General features: G+C 47.1%; 1 pseudogene; it reads right to left on the bottom strand.

The window, feature by feature from the left end:
- LOC136319575 (uncharacterized) overlaps positions 1-19,099 on the bottom strand; it is a 94,301-nt pseudogene that overhangs the window by 74,491 nt on the left and 711 nt on the right.

The raw sequence follows: 19,099 nt of genomic DNA, 5'->3' as shown, positions 1-19,099 counted from the left end.
CCTCACCCATACAAAAGCCTGCTGCCCAAGGCTGCTGCCAATGCCTGAGATTCCTCTGTAGTGACTGAGCTTCCTAACCCTCACTCAGGCACAAAGTCCCCACCCAGCCTTGGTTCCCACATCTTAGGAAATTCAAAGGCATCCAGGGGCTGGTTCTGAGACTGGGGAGGGAGCAGACCCTAGAGCAGGCCATGATAAGGACATATAGACACTTAAGAGGCGGCATAGCTTAGAGAGAGGGTTTTTAGTCAGATTGGTTTAAATCGAGCTCCAAGAGTACTGACCATGTGAACTTTGGGAGGATAGTTGATTGCTCTGAGCCTCAGTTTTTTACTTACAAAATAGAATAAGGTTTACTACCTGGCAGGGTTGTAGTAGAGATTCAATAAGATAGATATTGAGGGACTCTGACGCGGCAGCAGAGCCTGGTGCCCAGAAGGAAATGTAGTTGGCAGTTGAGATTATTAGTCATTCTGGGGACAGAAAGAATTAGTGAATTTGGCACATGCTCCAGTCCTTGCTAGACAACATTTAAATTTCTTGGCCTAGCACTTAAGACACCCATCTTATATACATATAAAACAAACAAACAAACAAAATAAAACCAAGACACTAATTCAAAAGAATAGATACACCCCTATGTTCATTGCAATGTTGTTTACAATAGCCAAGATATGAAAGCAACCCAAGTGCCCATCCACAGACGAGTGTATTAAAAAGCTGTGGCGCATATATACAGTGGAATATTACTTGGCCACAAAAAAGAATGAAATCTTATCATTTGCAACAAATATGGATGGATCTAGAGGGTATTATGCCAAGTGAAATAAGTCAGTCAGAGAAAGACAAGTATCATATAATTTCACTTATATGTGGAATCCAAAGAACAAAATAAACAAACAAAATACAAACCGACTTATAGATACCAGGAGCAGACTGATGGTTGCCAGAGCGGAGGAGGGTTGGGGGCCTGGGTGTAAAAGGGGGAGGAATTGAGAAGTACAGATTGGTAGTTACAGAATAGTCACAGAGATATATATTACAATGTAGGGAATGTAGTAAATAACTATGTGTGCTGCCAGGTGGGTACTGGAAATATCGGGGGACCACTTTGTAAAGTATACAATTGTTTGACCTCTATGTGTATACCTGAAACGAAACCAAAATAGTACTGAATGTAAACTGTAATTTAAAAATAACATTAAAAAATAATGTTAATATGAAACATGATACCCATCCTATCCTTTTATTTTCCTTCCTCATGCTTTGCTCCAGCAGTTCCAGAATTTCGTTTCATACCCTAAATTTTCACTGAAATTACAGGTTTACTTTATGTTTACTGGTCTTTCTCCCCAGGCTGACAATGATGGGAAAGAACCATGAGTATTTCTGGTTCCTTGTGTCCCTGGAGGCCAGCAGAAGGGCAGGACAGGGTGCCCAGTGCCTAGGGTGTACTGAATTGTTTGGAGTTCTGTGGTGTCTGAAGGCGGAACTGGCCCCAGCGGTTCAGTGATGCGGAAAGAAAGATTCAGTGTGAGGAAGGTGTTTCCACTAGAACTGTCCCGTGGTAGAAGGAAGATGTAGTAAGTTTCCTGGAAGCATTTAAGCAGAACCTGAGTGGGTATTTGGCAGTGTTGAGATCACCAAGGCCCAGTTGGATCCACACAATTTCTAGGCTTGGGGAGAATGTCTGAGTTGGAAAGTTGTTCAGAGACCCTCAAGTTTAATCTCTTCAACATATAGATGGGGAGACTGAGTCACAAAAGGGGGAACAGACTTGCCCAAAGTGAGCCAATGCCAGATCTAGGATGAGTAGCAGGTCCTGCTGGCTCTGGAGAAGGAGGACAAGTATTATTATATCTGTTTCACAAAAGAGGAGACTGAGGCCCAGAAAGAGGTAAGAACTTAGTCTCCAAGAGAGTCAGTGACAAACCAAAATCCATCTCTGGCTGCAAGGCTCTCCCATAGCTGCCTGGGCTGACAGAGTTCTGTCTGGAGGAGGAGGTAAGAGCCAGAAGCCATATCTCCACCCCTAGCATGCGGCATGAGTCACATTTCCTGCAGCCACTGGTCAATGTCTCCAGGCTGGAAAAGCCACCTCACACTCCCCTGGCTCCATTGACCAAAACACCAAAACTCTAAGAGGGAAGGCCCGCAAGACAGTTATTACCCTCCCACTGTGATTCTGAGGAGGAAACTGGGCCCAGAGAGGGAGTGGCTGCCACCTGGCCTGGCAGTCCTCAGCCACAAACACTTTCTTTTTCTTTTCTTTTCTTTTTTTTTTTTTTTTTTGTGTGTGTGTGTGCGTGTGACAAAGAGAGAGAGAGAGAGAGAGAGAGAGAGAAAGACAAAGAGAGGGACAGATAGAGACAGACAGGAAGGGAGATGAGAAGCATCAATTCTTTGCTGTGGCACCTTAGTTGTTCAGTGATTGCTTTCTCATATGTGCCTTGACCGGGGGGCTACAGCAGAGCGAGTGACCCCTTGCTCAAGCCAGGGACCTTGGACTCCAGCCAGCAACCTTTGGGCTCAAGCCAGCGACCATAGGGTCATGTCTATGATCCCACACTCAAGCCAGAGATCCTGCACTCAAGCCAGTGAGCCTGTGCTCAAGCCAGTGACCTTGGGGTTTCGAACCTGGGTCCTCTGTGTCCCAGTCAGACACTCTATCCAGTGTGCCACCTCCTGGTCACGCACAAACCTTTTCTCTCACAGAAGAGAGAGAGGGAATTGTGGGGAGAGAGAGGGCCTGGCTAGAGGGAGATTGTGCTAACCTAGGAAAGTCAAGCAGTAGGGAGGAAACATCTGCCACCATCAGGCAAACAGCCGCAGCCCTTGGACAGCCCTACCTCTCAGCCTTTGAGAACCCGGAGAAGAAAGAACTCAGACTTGCACTTGCCTCAGCTCTGCTCCCATCAGAATCCTGCTGTTTCCTCAGGTTCCCCTCCTCACCCCCAGAATCCATCTTCTCAGTTGCTGTCTTGCCTCTATAGCATCAGACGCCTCTGATTCGACGTGATCTTGCATGCCTTCGTGCCTTTGGACATGTTGTTGTTCTCTGTTGGGAATACTGTTCCTTTCCTGTCCTAACTGCTACTCATCTTTTCCTCTTTCCACTGAGGCCTCTCTGAGAGGCCTCCTGGGCCCTTCTACCTGGCCCCTCCTGCTCTCTGAAGTGGCTCACCTGCTCTGGCTCCCCCCAGCCCAGGTGCTTCCTTCCCTCTGTCACAGCACAGGTCACACCAATGGTCACTGTCTGTGTCTGCCTCCTCTACCAGACTGGAAGCTTCTAGAAAATAGGACTGGGCTCTTACTTAGGCAACTGCCCCAAATGCAGAAAAACACTGACTGCAAAGGGTCAACTCATTAATTCACTACACAGATAATAACCAAACACTGACCATAAACCAGACGTTGTTCTAGGTGCAAGACAGAGCAGGTAACACACAGACAAGTCCCTGCCGCATGATTACCAATCATTCTGTGGGGGAGGGGGCAGGATATGCAGGTGACAGTGACAATAAAGTAATCCAATTAGTTTAGACAATGACAGGTGCTATGAAAAAAGTAAAACAGTGTTTACTGAACCAGAAACTACAAATAGGGAGACAGTGGTTTTAGATAGGAACAGTGGTTTTTGAAGGTAAATTCCAGGCCTACCTGCCCCCACCACTGCCCATAGGGCTCTCTGATCCATTCCCTCTCAAGGGCTGTCAGGCACTGGGGTAGGAGGCATGTGACAAGGAAGTCTTGCCCTGCTCCTCCCAGAAGTGCCAGGTATCTTCCTCACCCACAGACACACTGCCTGGCTCTCCAGGAATTTGATTCAGCAACAGTTACTGAGCAGTTCATTATGCAGCAGTCACAATAGCTGCCAATTATTGCAGGCCTGACAGTTTCAGGACAGAGGTGGCCTCTCTTTCTGACGCAGCCTATTAACAGCCTGGCCAGGTGGAGAATTGCCCAGAGTCACACCCTCATTCAGCTGGGATTTGAGCATAGGTCTGGTGACTCCTGGGTCCATGCACTTCCTATCACAATCCTCAGTTCCCCAAAGCCTTGGAGGGCAAGCAAGTAGTCCCAGGGCCTGAGTCTGGTTTCCAACAGCCTAATCCCTACGTGAGTGTGCTGAGTCAGGGGAAGTCCCTTAACTTCTCTGGGCCTCAGTTTCTCCTCAGTGTCGAGAGGAGCCCGTTAGCCCAGTCTGCCTGAAAGGGTTGCTGTGAGCATCAGACGAGATACAGTATATAAACAGGTATTTTTGGAAAATACCACCCTGACACAGTCAGCCCCTCTGCCTCTGAGATCCCTGGTGCTACCCTCCCTACTCCTCTAAGGGATCTCAGAGGCAGATCCCTGGTGCTACCCTCCCTACTCCTCTAAGGGATCTCAGAGGCAGAGGGCCTAAGCCAAGCTGACTGAACACTCATGGCAGGTTTGTTGATGAGCATGGGCAGAGTTTATACGAACCCTGATCACCTTGCAGCGTGGCAGACAAAAAGCCAATGTCAAGGCATGGGTGGAGCTGAGAACAGGATGGCCAGTCTGGAGAAAGGTGAAGGCTGGTCAAAGGTCGGGAGTCCTGCAGGTTCGTGCTGAAGCAGAATGACTCAGCAATATCTCTATGCCCTTGCTGCTATTCCCATGCTTAGAAGGGGAGGGACAACTATGTGGTGGTGCTTTCTCAGGTATTCTTCTATTTAATCTACTGTATGAAGAACAGAAATATTAACTAACTAGTTCAATGTTGCATATTGAGTGTACTGGTCTGCTCAGGCTGCCATAACAAAGTTCCATAGTTCTCCAGGCTAGAAGTCAGAGATTAAGGTGTTGGCAGGGTTGGTTTCTTCCTGGGGCTTCTCTCTTTATCTTGAAGATGGCCATCTTCATGTTCAAACGGCACTCTTTCTCTGTGTCTGTGTCCAAGCCCCTCTTCCTAGAAGGTCACCAGTCATATTGCATTAGGGACCACCCACATGACCTCATTCTATCTTATCTTTCTAAAGATCCATTTCCAAATATAGTCACATTCTGAGATCCTGGGGGCTAGGACCCCAACATATGGATTTGGAGAAGATTTAATTCAGCCCATAACAATGAGTAAGTGACAGAGCCAGACTTTGACATTTCTAGCTCAAAATTCTACCCTTTTTCTATTATACCACACTATTCCTTTCCTTTTCCCCTGAACCCAAGCATTTCTCATTGGCCTGCCACAAGAGGAGCTAATGTAGTCTGAGCATCTACTGCATACAAGGTGTTTTACCTCCATTATTGCATTTACTATAACAACCCTGTGAAGTGGAGACCTTGAAGAAACGGAAGTTGAGGGAAGAGAAGTGGCCAAGGGCACACTGGATATTAGTGGCCGAGGCAGGGTAAACACTGGCATATCTGAACCTCTCCATCCCACCACACTCCTTCCCCTCCAGGTTGATATTCACTTTACTTGACTACGGTATGGCTGCACAGCAGTATGGCAGCGTGGCCAAATGGGTGTTGGCACTCCTGGCTGGGGCAGAGGGCTGTCAGGCATTAACCACTGAATTGCTGGGCAGAATGAGGAGTAGTAGGGAAAATTAAGGGAAATGGCTATTTACCAACCAATATAAAAGTATATCAATCTTTTTGCAATCAGTAAAGCAGTTCTCAACCATAGAGTCTGAACATCAGCCCTGTTCACCTTCCTTAGTCATTCCTTCAGGGGTTAAGTACCATGGCTAAAAGACAGAATTAGCTGATGGTAGTGAAAAAACGGCTAGGAACTCCTCCTGATCTAGAAGGTACTTGATAAGGCAGGGGTCCCCAAACTACGGCCCATGGGCCATATGCGACCCTCTGAGGCCATTTATCCGGCCCCTGCCGCACTTCTGGAAGGGGCACCTCTTTCATTGGTGGTCAGTGAGAGGAGCATAGTTCCCATTGAAATACTGGTCAGTTGGTTGATTTAAATTTACTTGTTCTTTATTTTAAATATTGTATTTGTTCCCGTTTTGTTTTTTTTACTTTAAAATAAGATCTGTGCAGTGTGCATAGGGATTTGTTCATAGTTTTTTTTATAGTCTGGCCCTCCAATGGTCTGAGGGACAGTGAACTGGCCCCCTGTGTAAAAAGTTTGGGGACCCCTGTGATAACGTGTTCCCTTCCTTTGAAAAGAGAAGCATGTCTAAGGAGTTATAACTCAAAGCAGAGGGAGGAAGCCTAAAAGGGGCCTAGAAAATCATACAGTCCAAGCCCTTACTGTACAGACAAGGAGACTGGAGCCCAGGCATAAGAATTTTCCCAGGTTTGTACAGTGAGCAGGACCACAGCCAGGTCTGATTACTCTGTCCAAGTGCCCAGACCCCTTCAGAACCAGACTCCCATGCCCACTCACTGCCTCACCTCATGAGGGCGACATGTGAATTCAGCCTCTTGGTCTGCTGGTTTCTCCTGGACATAAGGAGTCCAGAACAGAGTACCAGAGTTTCCTGGATGCCCCCACCCAGCTGAGCTGAGCTGGGCTGAATGAGGCTGGCAGCCATTCCTGGAGGAGATGCCTTATTCACCTGCCTGTCCAGGGCCAGCTGTCCATGCTGTTGACCACAGGGCCTGGATGAGCCACTATCCATGAGTGAGAGGTCAGAGGCTTCATGGCATAATTGCAACTCCCTTCACTCTGACCCCCATGTAAATGAAGTTGTTAAAAGCACAGACTTGGCGGCGGCACAGTGGATAGAGAGTCAGCCTGGAAAACTAGGCCCCAGGTTTGAAACCCCAAGGTCGCTGGCTTGAGTGCAGAGTCACCGGCTTGAGTGTAGGATCATAAACATGACCCTATGGTCACTGGCTTGAAGCCCAAAGGTCACTGGCTTGAAGCCCAAAGTCGGTGGCTTGAGCCCAAGGTCACTGGCTTGAGCAAAGGGTCAATGGCTCAGCTGGGGCCTCCCCGGTCAAGGCACATATGAGAAAGCAATCAATGTACAACTAAAAGTGATGCAATTACAAGGTGATGCTTCTCATCTCTCTCCCTTCCTGCCTGTCTGTCTCTGTCTGTCCTTCTCTCTGTTTCTCTGTCTCTCTCTCTCTCTCTCTCTCTCTCTAAAAAAAAGCACAGACTCTCTGAAACCAGAGGGCCCTGGGTTCAAATCTTAATTCCATCACTTACTAACTCCATAAATCAAGTAAATATTTTTTATCTTTATTTTTTTTAGTGAGAGAGACAAGGACAGAGAGAGAAACACAGAGAGGGTTCCCACTCTGCCTTTTTCTCACTGTGTGGCCTTAAACAACCACTTCTCCACCCTGAGACCCCAACTATAAAATGAGGGCCTGAGCCCCACCTCCCAGGGTCACTGTGAGCATCAAAGGTGACAATGGCACGAGTCCTGGGAAATGCTCTGCAAATATTTCATCCCTATGATTAACACAGAAATTAAAGTAAGCATGTTGACAGACAAGTATCTTTTCTTATTTGGGGTACAGGTCCTCCCCCACAGCTCCAAATAGTAGCACCTAGAACCAGCTGGGGCGGGAGGGGGCCCTGCCTCAGCCTCTGGCAGTTCACTGACCCTGATTACTCACTATGTTCTGAAGCCTCCCTCCTTTGCGTAATTGTTCCCGGGATATCTGTTCTGATAGTGCAAAGCCAGGGCTGATGAACTCTCTTCACCTACCTGGCAGGGCACCTGAATTATGTCAGACATTGACCTTGGGCACACACCTTTATGTAACTGTACACTGGGTCCTGACCTGCTTTTTCATCCTCTCCTCTCCTTTCTTTCTTCTTACTCTCTACTTCCTGCTTCCTAAACTGAGACCATCTTACTGTCTCCCCTCAGGCCCTGGTTTTGAGGGCAGACCTTGACCTCCCAGCTCCTAGGCCTTTAACCAAAGACACTCTGGATTTCGATCTTTGGGGATAAGAGAGCAGTTATAATGAATCGGGGACACAGCCAGAGCAAAGGTTTAGACGATAGAAAGCCCTGAAGTGTCTGGGGCCCCGTCACCTAGCAGGGTGATCATTAGTTATGTGTGGAGATGGGCAGATGTGTGGTGGGAAATGAGGGTGGACAGGTAGATAGGACCTCATGTCATGGTCCCTCATGAACACCGAGAGGTTGAGACTGGCAAAGCCAATGGGGCACAACCCCGATGGTCAGTGTGCTCCTTGGAACCACGGCCCACTTGGAGAATCCAGAGAAGCCCGCCATGGGGTGAGGACCTATCAGCAGGTGAGCTACAGCTGAACCAACCCTCAGTGAAGCTCTGAGCATGGAGGGGTTTGGCCAAGTGTCAAGGGCTCTCAGGTCCAACAGCTTGAGGTTTAAATCTCTTTAGCCACTCAGAAGACATATTACCACTTTTCCTCTCTGAACCTCAGTTTCCCCAACTACAAAGTCAGACTAACAATTGCATCTACTTTGTTGTGAACATTCACACAGGTGATGGCAGCAATGACAACATTTAGCACAGTGCCTGGCACACAGCACGAGCTCAGTGAATATCAATCTCTTCCCTTGCCCTCCATTCCATTATCCTCTGGTTTCAACTCTGAGGGCAGGTATATAAACTAGTCACCCTATTATGCAATGCAACAGGGCTTTACTGAACACTTACTTCTAAAATGTTCATTGCAAGAGATTTTTTTTTATTATTATTATTTTTTTTACAGACAGAGAGAGAGTCAGAAAGAGGAATAGATAGGGACAGACAGACAGGAATGGAGAAAGATGAGAAACATCAATCCTTAGTTTTTTGTTGCGACACCTTAGTTGCTCATTGATTGCTTTCTCATATGTGCCCTGACTGTGGGCCTTCAGCAGACCAAGTAACCCCTTGCTCGAGCCAGCTACTTTGAGTCCAAGCTGGTGAGCTTTGCTCAAACCAGATGAGCCTGCACTCAAGCTGGCAACCTTGGGGTCTCGAACCTGGGTCCTCCGCATCCCAGTCCGACGCTCTATCCACTGCGCCACCGCCTGGTCAGGCGAGATTATTATTATTGATAATAGTAAATACTTGCTGAGGAATTAGTATGTGTCCAGAATTGTGTGAATCACTTCACTTAAGTGATTCCATTGAATCCCTTTCACCTCCCAAGGTAATCATTGTCTTCACTTTATAGAAAAGAAAATGGAAACTTTAAGGGCTTAAAGTAAGTGACAGACCAAAATTCAGCACCAGGCCTGCATGGTCTAAGAGTTGAGCACTTCCCCACTTTTCCTTGTTGTCCCCACCCATGTTCCCAGCAGCCTCCCTGCTCCCTTCACTTCCCAGAGCTTGAGGCAGTGAGTGCCCATGGAGGGCAGCATGATGCAGCAGAAACAGCATGGCCTCAGAATCAGCGACTCAGGTTCAAGTTCTTGCTCTTTCATTTGTGAGCTGAGTGATTTTGAACAAGTTGCCTTACCTCTCTGAGCCTTGGTTTCCTCATCTAGACAACAGAGATAAGATGAAGTAATGGACGTGTGCACTCGGCCCAGAGCCTGACCTAAATGTCATTTTCCTTCCCTTCATCTCACACAGGGATGAGAGCCACCGTGTGCACATGACCTTGCTGTGGTCATGTAGGAGTAATTAACCAGAGCTCTCTGCGTAGCTAGCGGACCCAGACTGTAATGGTCTGGAATCGTTTGAAGCATGGACCTGAACATCATTGTCTTCAGAAATATCAAGTGTGTTCCTGTTGTTCCAAACCAAAGCAAATGTCTCTGGACAGTCTAGAACTAGGGAGGTTGAGAAAAGAAGAGGCCTGACTTGGAGCCCAAAGGAGTGGATTCTAGCTGTAGCTCTGCCCCAACATGCTGCGTAGCCCTGAACAAGCTTCTCCACTCTCTGAGTCTCATGTCTCCATCTGCAGAATGCAGGCTTCTAAGGTAGTTCAGCCTGTGCTGATTGTAGAGAATCCCTCCTGAAGGGTGTTTGTCCTTGCCCCAAGGCCCTGACCTTGTATAAACCAGGGCCCAGGCTCTGTCCTCTGAGCCACCAGGAAAATAGGCTCAATGGACAGTCAGGTTAGGTAAAATATCCAGCCAAGTTCTCCCAATTAGAGCCCCAGGACAGTTGTTTATTATAAAGAGACCCAACCCGGTTAGACAGCCACCTTTCTTATCAAAAAAGGGGCAAGTTGTATGTGTTCACTGTCAGACTCCATGATCTCATTGCTTACAAGCCCTGGGCTGAGCAGGCAGGGCCTCTTATCAGCACTTTATAAAAAATCAAATGGAAATTCAGAAAAAGGACTTCATCAACTTGCTTGAGATCACAGCTGGGAAATGGTGGAACTGACATATTATCTGTCCCATGAGTCTACATTCTGTGAATCCAATCACAATATTTCTGTGATTCCAATCTCCTATGACCCTGATTATAATAGTCTGTGTTCCAAACATCTGGTTACAGTCCCTTCCTAAACCATGGTAGTTCTATTATACTTCTAACATTCATTAAGTCTAAGTGCCCATTCTTCTACAAATATTCACTGAGTGCCTAGTGTGTGCTAGGTCCTGACTGGATGTTGGGGACATAGCAACAAGCTCAGTGGAGTCTCTAGACTCACAGTCCAGAGGCAGAAAGGAGAAGCCAATTATGACACAGTGTGATGAAATCCATGACAGAAGAAGCAGAAGGTGCTACAGAAGCACCAGGCATTGCTTCTTGGCCTTTTGGCTAAAATCAAGTGCAGAAGCACCAGGCAGATCATAGGACCCATGGGTAGTAGGTCAGAGAAGGCCCCCTGTAGAGTTGTCAGCCATGCTGTGACCAGAGGAAGCGGTAGACTTTAGTCAATGTTCCAGTTGGAAAGAACAGCAGGTCCAAAGGCTGAGAGGGTAGAGGGAACCTTGCCCAAGAACTGAAGGTGGTTACATATGTCTCGAAACAGAGACAGAGGTGAGAGGTGAGACATGAGAAGCTGCTGGGTCCAGATTACACAGGTTCTTTATGTCACAGTAAACAAGTACAACTTCATTTTAAAAGCAACAGTTGTGGGAAAATTTTAAACCAGGTAGAGACAAGATCCGTATTACATTTTAAAAGAAATCCTCTTATTTCTCTAAAGAGCTTGATCTGAAGGTGATGATATGCAGGCAGGAAGACCTCAAAGAGGTGGTTTCCATGGTCCAGGCAAGAAATGCCATCACCTGAACTAGGATCAGATGATGCAAACAGAGAGAAGAAGACAGAGTTGAGAAGCCTGGGAATGCACTGACTGTGGGGATGAGGAAGAGGGTCTTAGAGTGAGATTTAATCTTTGATTCAGGCAAATGAGTCTAAGGCCTGTGGGACTCTCCCAAATGGAGATGATGAGCAAGCAGGTGGCCATAGAGGTCTGGCAGAGGCTGAAATGAGAGGTGGTAGCTAAAGATACAGATATTCATTAGTCAGCACGGTGAGCAACTGAACACATCAGACTGGCTGAGGTTAGCAGCCCCTGGAAGCAACTGCAGAGCAGAGCCTGGGGAGCAGTCATATACGGGCTTGGGACCAAGCAGGAGTCAGCAAAGGAGACCAAGAAGGAGCAGCCCGTGATATGGGAGAAAATGAGGAAGGAAGTTAGAAAGAGTCAGCTGTAACAACGTCACATGGTGAGGGTTGGTGAACTATTGTTGGCAGCTAGCCAACAGCAAAGGCCATTTGATAGTTTTCTAGAGGGGATGAGTAAAGAGTGGAAACAAAAATCTAGACTGTCACTTAAGAAGCTTAACTGATGTGGAGAACAAGGGGGAGGGGGACATTTGGGGGGACACCAGAATCTATGTACACCCAATTTTTAAAATAAAATTTTAAGAAGAAGCTTAACTGGCCTGACCAGTGGTGGCACAGTGGATAGAGTGTTGACCTGGGATGCTGTGGACCCAGGTTTGAGGCCCTGAGGTTGCCAGCTTGAGCATGGGATCAGATCATAGACATGACTCCATGGTTGCTGTCTTGAGCCCAAAGGTCACTGGCTTAACGCCTAAGGTTAGTGATTTGAGCCCAAGGTCACTGCCCTGAGCAAGGCATCACTGGCTTGGTTGGAGCCCCCTGGACAAGGCAGGTATGAGAGATAATCAACAAACAACTAAAATGACACAACTAGGAATTGATACTTCTCATCTCTCTCCATGTTTCTCTCTCTTGCTTGCTAAAAAAAAAAAAAAAAAGAAAGAAAGAAAAAGTGTAACTGATATAAGGTGAGGAACTCAGTAAATATTTCTAAGTGAATATAACAGAGAAAAGGTTGAGAGCAAGATGGCAATGAGAACAGAGCAACTAGCCAGGAGGAGGCGTTCTTTTGTTCTTTTGACTTGTTTTGTTTGAACATGTAGGATACTGAAACAGGGATTCTCAAACTTCCCATTGTAACTTGTTAGTGGGATGTAAAATAATTTTCAGGGTCGTGACCACTATTGTTATTCTTAATGGAATAGAATAGAATAGAAAAGGAAATAGCAGCCCTGTCTCGAGGCACAGTGGATAGAGGATACTCTAGGAGCACCATGGTGGCTGGTTTGATACCAGAGTCACTGGCTAGAGCCAATCAGAGCATGTATGGAAAGCTACCACCTGACCTGTGGTGGCGCAGTGGATAAAGCATCAGCCTGAAATGCTGAGGTCGCTGGTTTGAAACCCTGGGCTTGCCTGGTCAAGGCACATATGGCAGTTAATGCTTCCTGCTCCTCCCCCCAGCCCCATCTCTAAAATGAATAAGTTTTTTTTAAAAAAAGAAGCAATCAATGGGTGCACAACTAAGTGGAGCAATGAGTTGATACTTCTTTCTCTCTCTGTGTCTCTCTTCCTTCTTCTCTCTCTCTCTCAAAATAAAAATAAAAATGAATACATATGGCAGAGTATTACCTGTGGTAAGGATAAGTATTGTTCTGTCAAACTTTTGTTTCAGCTCTCTATATATATGTATATGCATCTGTGTCCCAGGTTGTGTAATAATATTCGTGTTTTTTACTATAGGCTGTTGTTAAAAAACAAACAAACCTGAAAACCTCTTAATAGAACTTGCTTGCTCAAGGGCTAGGAACAATTCTAATGTTCGCTGAGAGTCAAAAGCTGTGGACGTAACATTCTGTAGTTCTGTTTGTCCTGGGACAGAAGGTAATAAATTGAGCACATATTCCTTTGCACGCAATGACATAATCATACACCTCAAACATGATAACAAAGTTCGCTGAGTTCACTGGCCTTCAGGACTAGACCAGTCAGGAAGGCCTCTGCGCCACGGTGTAAATGAGACATCGTCCCTGATAGAGGGTGCTGCAGTGAGGCACCAAGGAGACTATGGTTGGACAGACTTTGTCAGCTGGAGATGGTCTTGCAAATATGTTGTTATTAATAAACTGTTCTTGTCCATGTGAATTGGACCTCTGGAATCCCATGTCCTCACTTCCAGGGGCCCTTTGCCTGCAGAGTGTGGTTGTAGGATACAGTCTGTTTTTTGTCAGGAAGACAGGACAAAGAAGAAAGAGGGGAAAGGCCAAGTAATTGATAAGGACTAAGAGGCTAAAAGAATAGAAAGAGAGGGACACTGGAGAGAGCAGACGGACACAGATAGGAATGAATACTGCTTACAGGGGAGGGACAGAAGGCTAGAGAGAGTTGTCATGCCTTAGGAAAGAGAAGGATGAGGCCGCTCAGAACCTTCCCTCCTTCCTGAACACCCTTTTCTCTGGTTCTCTCAGGGTCCCTCTGAGGATGCAGAGAACATCTGTTCATGACAGAGGTGTCTTCACTGTACCATAGAAGCACAGAGGGAGGACCTCTAATGTTAGAGTTAAGGTTTGGGAAGGTCAGGGGAGGCTTCCTGAAAGAGGTGGTACTGAGCTAAATTTTGAATAGTAAGTAAAAGATGGTGTGGGGCAAGGGGTACTTCTGTAGGAGGGACAGCGGGAGCAAAGAGATGAAGAAAGCAAGAAACTACCAGAATCTGCAGGGGAGCCCCAACAGCTGGGAGTGTTGGCACATCCAGTCTCAGCAAGAGGCAAGGTTGGAAAGGGGCTGCATGGAGACACAAACCAAGTGCTTCCAGGCTCAAAGGAAGAGAAAGTGTGGGAAATGGAAACGGAAATGTCTTTGTGGAGGAGGAAGCCCACTTGGAAGACAGCAAGAACTGCAGCTGGTAGCCTGGGCTGAGAAAGTCAATCCAGGCAGGGGAAAAAGCATAGAGATGGGAGAGCAGGAAAGAAATATTTAGGGAAGGGAGGAATGTTCATTGTGCAGTGACTGCTGAGACACTAGCAACGCCCATGCTTACAATTCCATCCTGCCAAGGAATGGCTGGAATTATCTCAAAGAACCAGTTTTAAGTTCTAGCTGTGTGTCCCTAGATCAGTCTCTCCTGAGTCTCAGTTTCCACAATGGTGAGATGGAAGTGATAAGCAACGACCTAAGACATTTGCTCAGAGGTTTGAAAATGAGAAAGTGTGGAGAAGTATTTTGCAAACCCTAAGGCACTGTACCATGTTCTCCAGCCCCCAAACCGACATCAGAATCACCGCAGAGCGTTTAAAAACAAAACAGACTGCCTGAGCTGTGGTGGCGCGGTGGATGAGCTGTTGACCTGGAACGCTGAGGTCGCTGGTTTGGAACCCTGGGCTTGCCTGGTCAAGGCTCATATAGGATTTGATGCTTCTTGCTCCTCCCCTGCTTCTCTCTCTTTTTTCTAAAATGAATAAATAATTCTAAAAAATAATAAACAGATCTTTAAAAATAAACAGAGTGTAAGTCAACCCAGATCTACAAAATCAGAAGGGGGCTTGGGCAGGCATTCCTTTTCTTCCAGTTCTTCTTTTCTGTTCTTTCTTCCCATGGTCCTGGTGCTCTGTTAACTTTAGATCTGCCAGCTTCTGACAGCTGGGCAGAGAAAACACAGCAAGAAAAATAGTTCGAGATCGTAGGGGTTCCTGGAAATACATTAAATTTGAAGGGTTTTCTGGTCAGGGCTTGACAGCTGTGACAAAGGGGAAAAAAAAAGACCTCTTTGCTTTCCCAAAACATGGGAAATGAGCAAAGCAGCCAAAGGGACTGATGGTGCCTTTGACCTTCCGTTTGGAGTCCTGAGAGAAAAGAGGCCCTTGACCAGTCACCCTCGGTTGCAGTATGGTGATCAAGTAAATCAGTTAAAAGCACATAGCACCCTGCAGCTTACAACACATTTGCATCTGTATTAATTCATTTTATATCCCTGTGTAATGGGGCTTCTTACTCATTCCCATTTTACAGGTAAGGAAACTGAGGCTGAGGAAATGACTAGCTAAAAGTCTATAGGTAACCAGGGGTAGAGCAATGATTTGCACCTGGGACTCTTATTTCCAAGGCCTTTCTACCACATTCTGTTTCCTGTGTTGACTGGAAGGTAGTAGAAAGAGCACTGGAGCTCTCTCCCTGTTGTTCTTGCTCTGCTAGAACATGCTGTGCAATCCCAGACAGAGCTCTTGTCTTCTCTGGTCCACACCACTATCAATCTAGTGTGGTTGACTTAGAGATTAAATGATGGAATGACCTTAAAAGTATCCAACAGAGTCCCTGGCACATCACAACAGCTAGGATGACCACAAGAAGGTGAAGAAAATGGGGAAAGTGATAGTGCATTGGTACAAAGGGTGCAGCAACAGAACAGGAGGAATCAACTGTGCCAGGTTCCTGGTGGAGGAGGATTTGGACAGAGACTCAAAGAATGAAGAGGCACCTTTTTCCCTTACCTTCCTCCCCCTAGTTCCACGTGGCTAGGGCACTAGAGCTTGGGATATGTAAGCGGGATGACCAGAAATTAGGTTAATGGGGTAAAGGTTGTGGGAGCTAAAAAAATTAAACTTTTCCTCACACTTTCTAAATCCTTCTAGCTGAGCTAATAATCAAATTAATAGTGACAGATTGGGGTTTTATGACACTTTGGACAAAGGAGAAAGTGGAGGAAATGGGGCCTTAGATTTCAAAAGAGAGAATAGGCGGTTTATAGGTAATTGAGAAAGAATGAAATACAAATGGCAGGCATATTCTTGCTAGGCAACTTAGAAAAAAAATGGGACATGGTATCTAGCTTACAGGCCCCTGCCTTAAGCCACCCTGTTTACCGTACTTAATTCAAATTATGCTAAGGCAACATCTTAAGGTTTCCTCTCCTGAAAGAAGTTTTCCTATCTGAATTTCTTGGGCAGGAAAGGGGGGAATGGTCAAAGGTTCTCTCTGACTCTTTTGTTCCTAATAACCAGCTTCAAATCAATATCCCAGGCCCTGGCCAGTTAGCTCAGTCGGCTAAAAGCAAAGTCCCAGGACAACAAGGTTACAGGTTCGATCCCCAGTCGGAGCACACACACGGGAAGCAACCTAAAACTGCATGACTGAATGGAATAACAAGTACTTCACTTCCCCCTCACCTCTCTCTCCTTTCCTCTCTGTCTCTCTAAAGATTAGAGAATAAAAATTAAGCCCAGGTGGGATAGGAGCGTTGTCGTAGAGCATGGAGGTTACCAGTTTGATTCCCCCATCAGGGCACATACAGGAGCAACTCGATGTTCCTGTCTCTCTCCCTGCCTCTCTCTCTCTCTCTCAAAAAGAAAAAAAAATCCCAAAAGGCAAAACTTTTGGTCTCCTTCAAGATGAAGGAGGCATATCACATGGGCCTTGAATGCCAAGCCAAGGAGTTTGAATTTTGCTATTTAAGCAGGTAAGTCCATTTTGCAGGTTTGCAGTTTAGAAAGGCCATTTTTTGGTACTGTGTGACAGCAGGCATCAGGAGCCTACAGGCAGAGGGAACATCGACTGAAGTAGAGTGCAGGACAATAGGGGAACTAGAGGTTCACCTACCCCTGTATAAGCCCTTCCCCCCTACCAGGTCACCTCCCAGTTAGAGATCAGGGATTTGATGAAAGTAGAAACTGCTGCCAGCCACCAGTCCAGGTGTGAAGAGTTGTTTGTCATGCTTAAGGTCATTGAGAGGCCCTTTGGAGGGACTTAGAGCCTCTAGCTCAGCTAGCTCAACCCTACATACAAAGAACAGTAGGAATCAGCACCCTCCAGTTCCCTGGGAGCAGAGTATTCATGTCTCTTCTGAGATGCTGAAGTGAGCCTCACTCCACAACACTACATCAAAGAAGGAGGTTGAGAGTCTCTAGGCCAGGGCCAACATGGGGTTCCTTTGAAAGGAGGCTAGGAGGAGGCTGACTGCAGGTGGGCTAGTGGAGCCAGAGGGTCAGGTGAACTTTTCCCTGTCTCCTCCCCTTCCAATCCTTCTGGGTTTTCCAGATTCTGCCCCATCCCTTACAGGAGACATCTTGGGATAATAACAATGGCATAACAACACACAATGGATGGTCCTTCCTGTGAGCCGCACTAATACTTTACCTAGTTCTCGTTTACTCCTCACAACAGCCTCTCAGAGACATTAGGTAACTTCCAAGGTTACCCAGAGCTGGTCCGTGGCAAGGCTGGAGCCTGACCCCTGTCCAAGCTTAAACAGTCTTTACCAAACGCTAGTTTTTGCTGGTTTACGGGTCTCTCTCCTCTCCAGGCTGGGAAAGGAGAGCTGGAAGGGCTCTGACTTCTATGGAGGGCCTCAGAATGCACGGAGAACACTAATGGGCTACAGACTGGACTCTCAGCATCTCGTTTATTCAGCTCCATTGTGAGGTACAATTTCTTTTTTTCTTTTTTTTTTTTTTGTATTTTTCTGAAGCTAGAAACAGGGAGAGACAGTCAGACAGACTCCCGCATGCGCCCGACCAGATCCACCGGGCACACCCACCAGGAGGCAGGAGGCGACGCTCTGCCCACCAGGGGGCGATGCTCTGCCCCTCCGGGGCATCGCTCTGCCTCGACCAGAGTCACTCTAGCGCCTGGGGCAGAGGCCAAGGAGCCATCCCCAGCGCCCAGGCCATCTTTGCTCCAATGGAGCCTCGCTGCAGGAGGGGAAGAGAGAGACAGAGAGGAAGGAGAGGGGGAGGGGTGGAGAAGCAGATGAGCGCCTCTCCTGTATGCCCTGGCCGGGAATCGAACCTGGGACTTCTGCACGCCAGGCCGATGCTCTACCACTGAGCCAACCGGACAGGGCTCATTTTTTTTTTTTTTTTTTTTGGTACAATTTCAAAGACTGTTTGATGAAAAGTCTGAGCAGGGTATTTCCCATTGGCCTCACAGTTCTATGGAAGCTGGTATTCTAACTGGGGGAGCTGGGCAGAGAGGAGAGAGGGGGGCTCTCCCTGTACCACACCAATAAGGGCAGACCCCTAGCCTTCCCCCTGCACTGTCCTCCGGGCAGCGTCCACAAGGTCCACGGGTCTCAGCACAGGTGAGTAGCCATGCCACCACCACACAAAGACTTTGAGTGCTGGGGGAGGACTTGTAAGAGCACTTTGTTCTCTGGGCAGATTTGATTCTGCAGCCCTGCAGCCTGGAATAGTGGCCTCTACTCTCCCTTCCTCATCTTCCTACTTGCCTCCCTCCTTCCCCAGGCAGACGGGCAGACACAAACACTCAAGATCAAGCAACGTTTTTAATTTTTAAAAAGGCAATAAGGAAAGAAGGAGCAAAAAGACTGGGTGTGCAAGCCTGAGCCACTGCAAGGGGAACATTGCCCAGTCTCTGCACACTAGGAAAGTTCCTGGGAGGTCCAGGGTACAAGACTAAAGCCTCCCTCAACAACGCCTCCCCCAGGCGCAAGCCTCTGGGGTGACTTAGAACCCCCCCCACCCCACCCCCCGGACGGTAGAGGAAAAGACTCAAACCACCAACCCTCCCAACCCCCCACCTGCCCTTGTAGGGCAAGTATCCTCCAGGTAATTTCAAAAAGTTTTTTGGATGCTTTCCTGCCTTTTTACCATAAGGATGGGTGAGAGGGTAGGCTACAGAGGAAGGAACAGACTTAAACCGCTGCCTAGTCACACATGCAGTTTCTTTTTTTTGAATCCTAACCAGAAGTTCCATGGTTCTCTCCAAGAAAAAAAGAAGACTTTTGCTTTCTCTCTTCTCTTTTGCCAGGCTTTCTGCCTCCGCCGAGCTCTGTCCTCTGTGCTTCTCTGCGGGTTCGTCTTTCAGCCTGTCTCTCTCTGCTTCGGATTCTTGGTCTGCCTCTCACTAACGACTCAGGATCTCTTTCACCCGTTAAAAAAAATGGGGGATAAATTCGAGAAGA

The sequence above is a fragment of the Saccopteryx bilineata genome, chromosome 1, assembly GCF_036850765.1.
Source record: "Saccopteryx bilineata isolate mSacBil1 chromosome 1, mSacBil1_pri_phased_curated, whole genome shotgun sequence".
NCBI classification, from domain to species: Eukaryota; Metazoa; Chordata; class Mammalia; order Chiroptera; family Emballonuridae; genus Saccopteryx; species Saccopteryx bilineata.
This window is presented reverse-complemented; position numbering and strand designations above follow the sequence as displayed.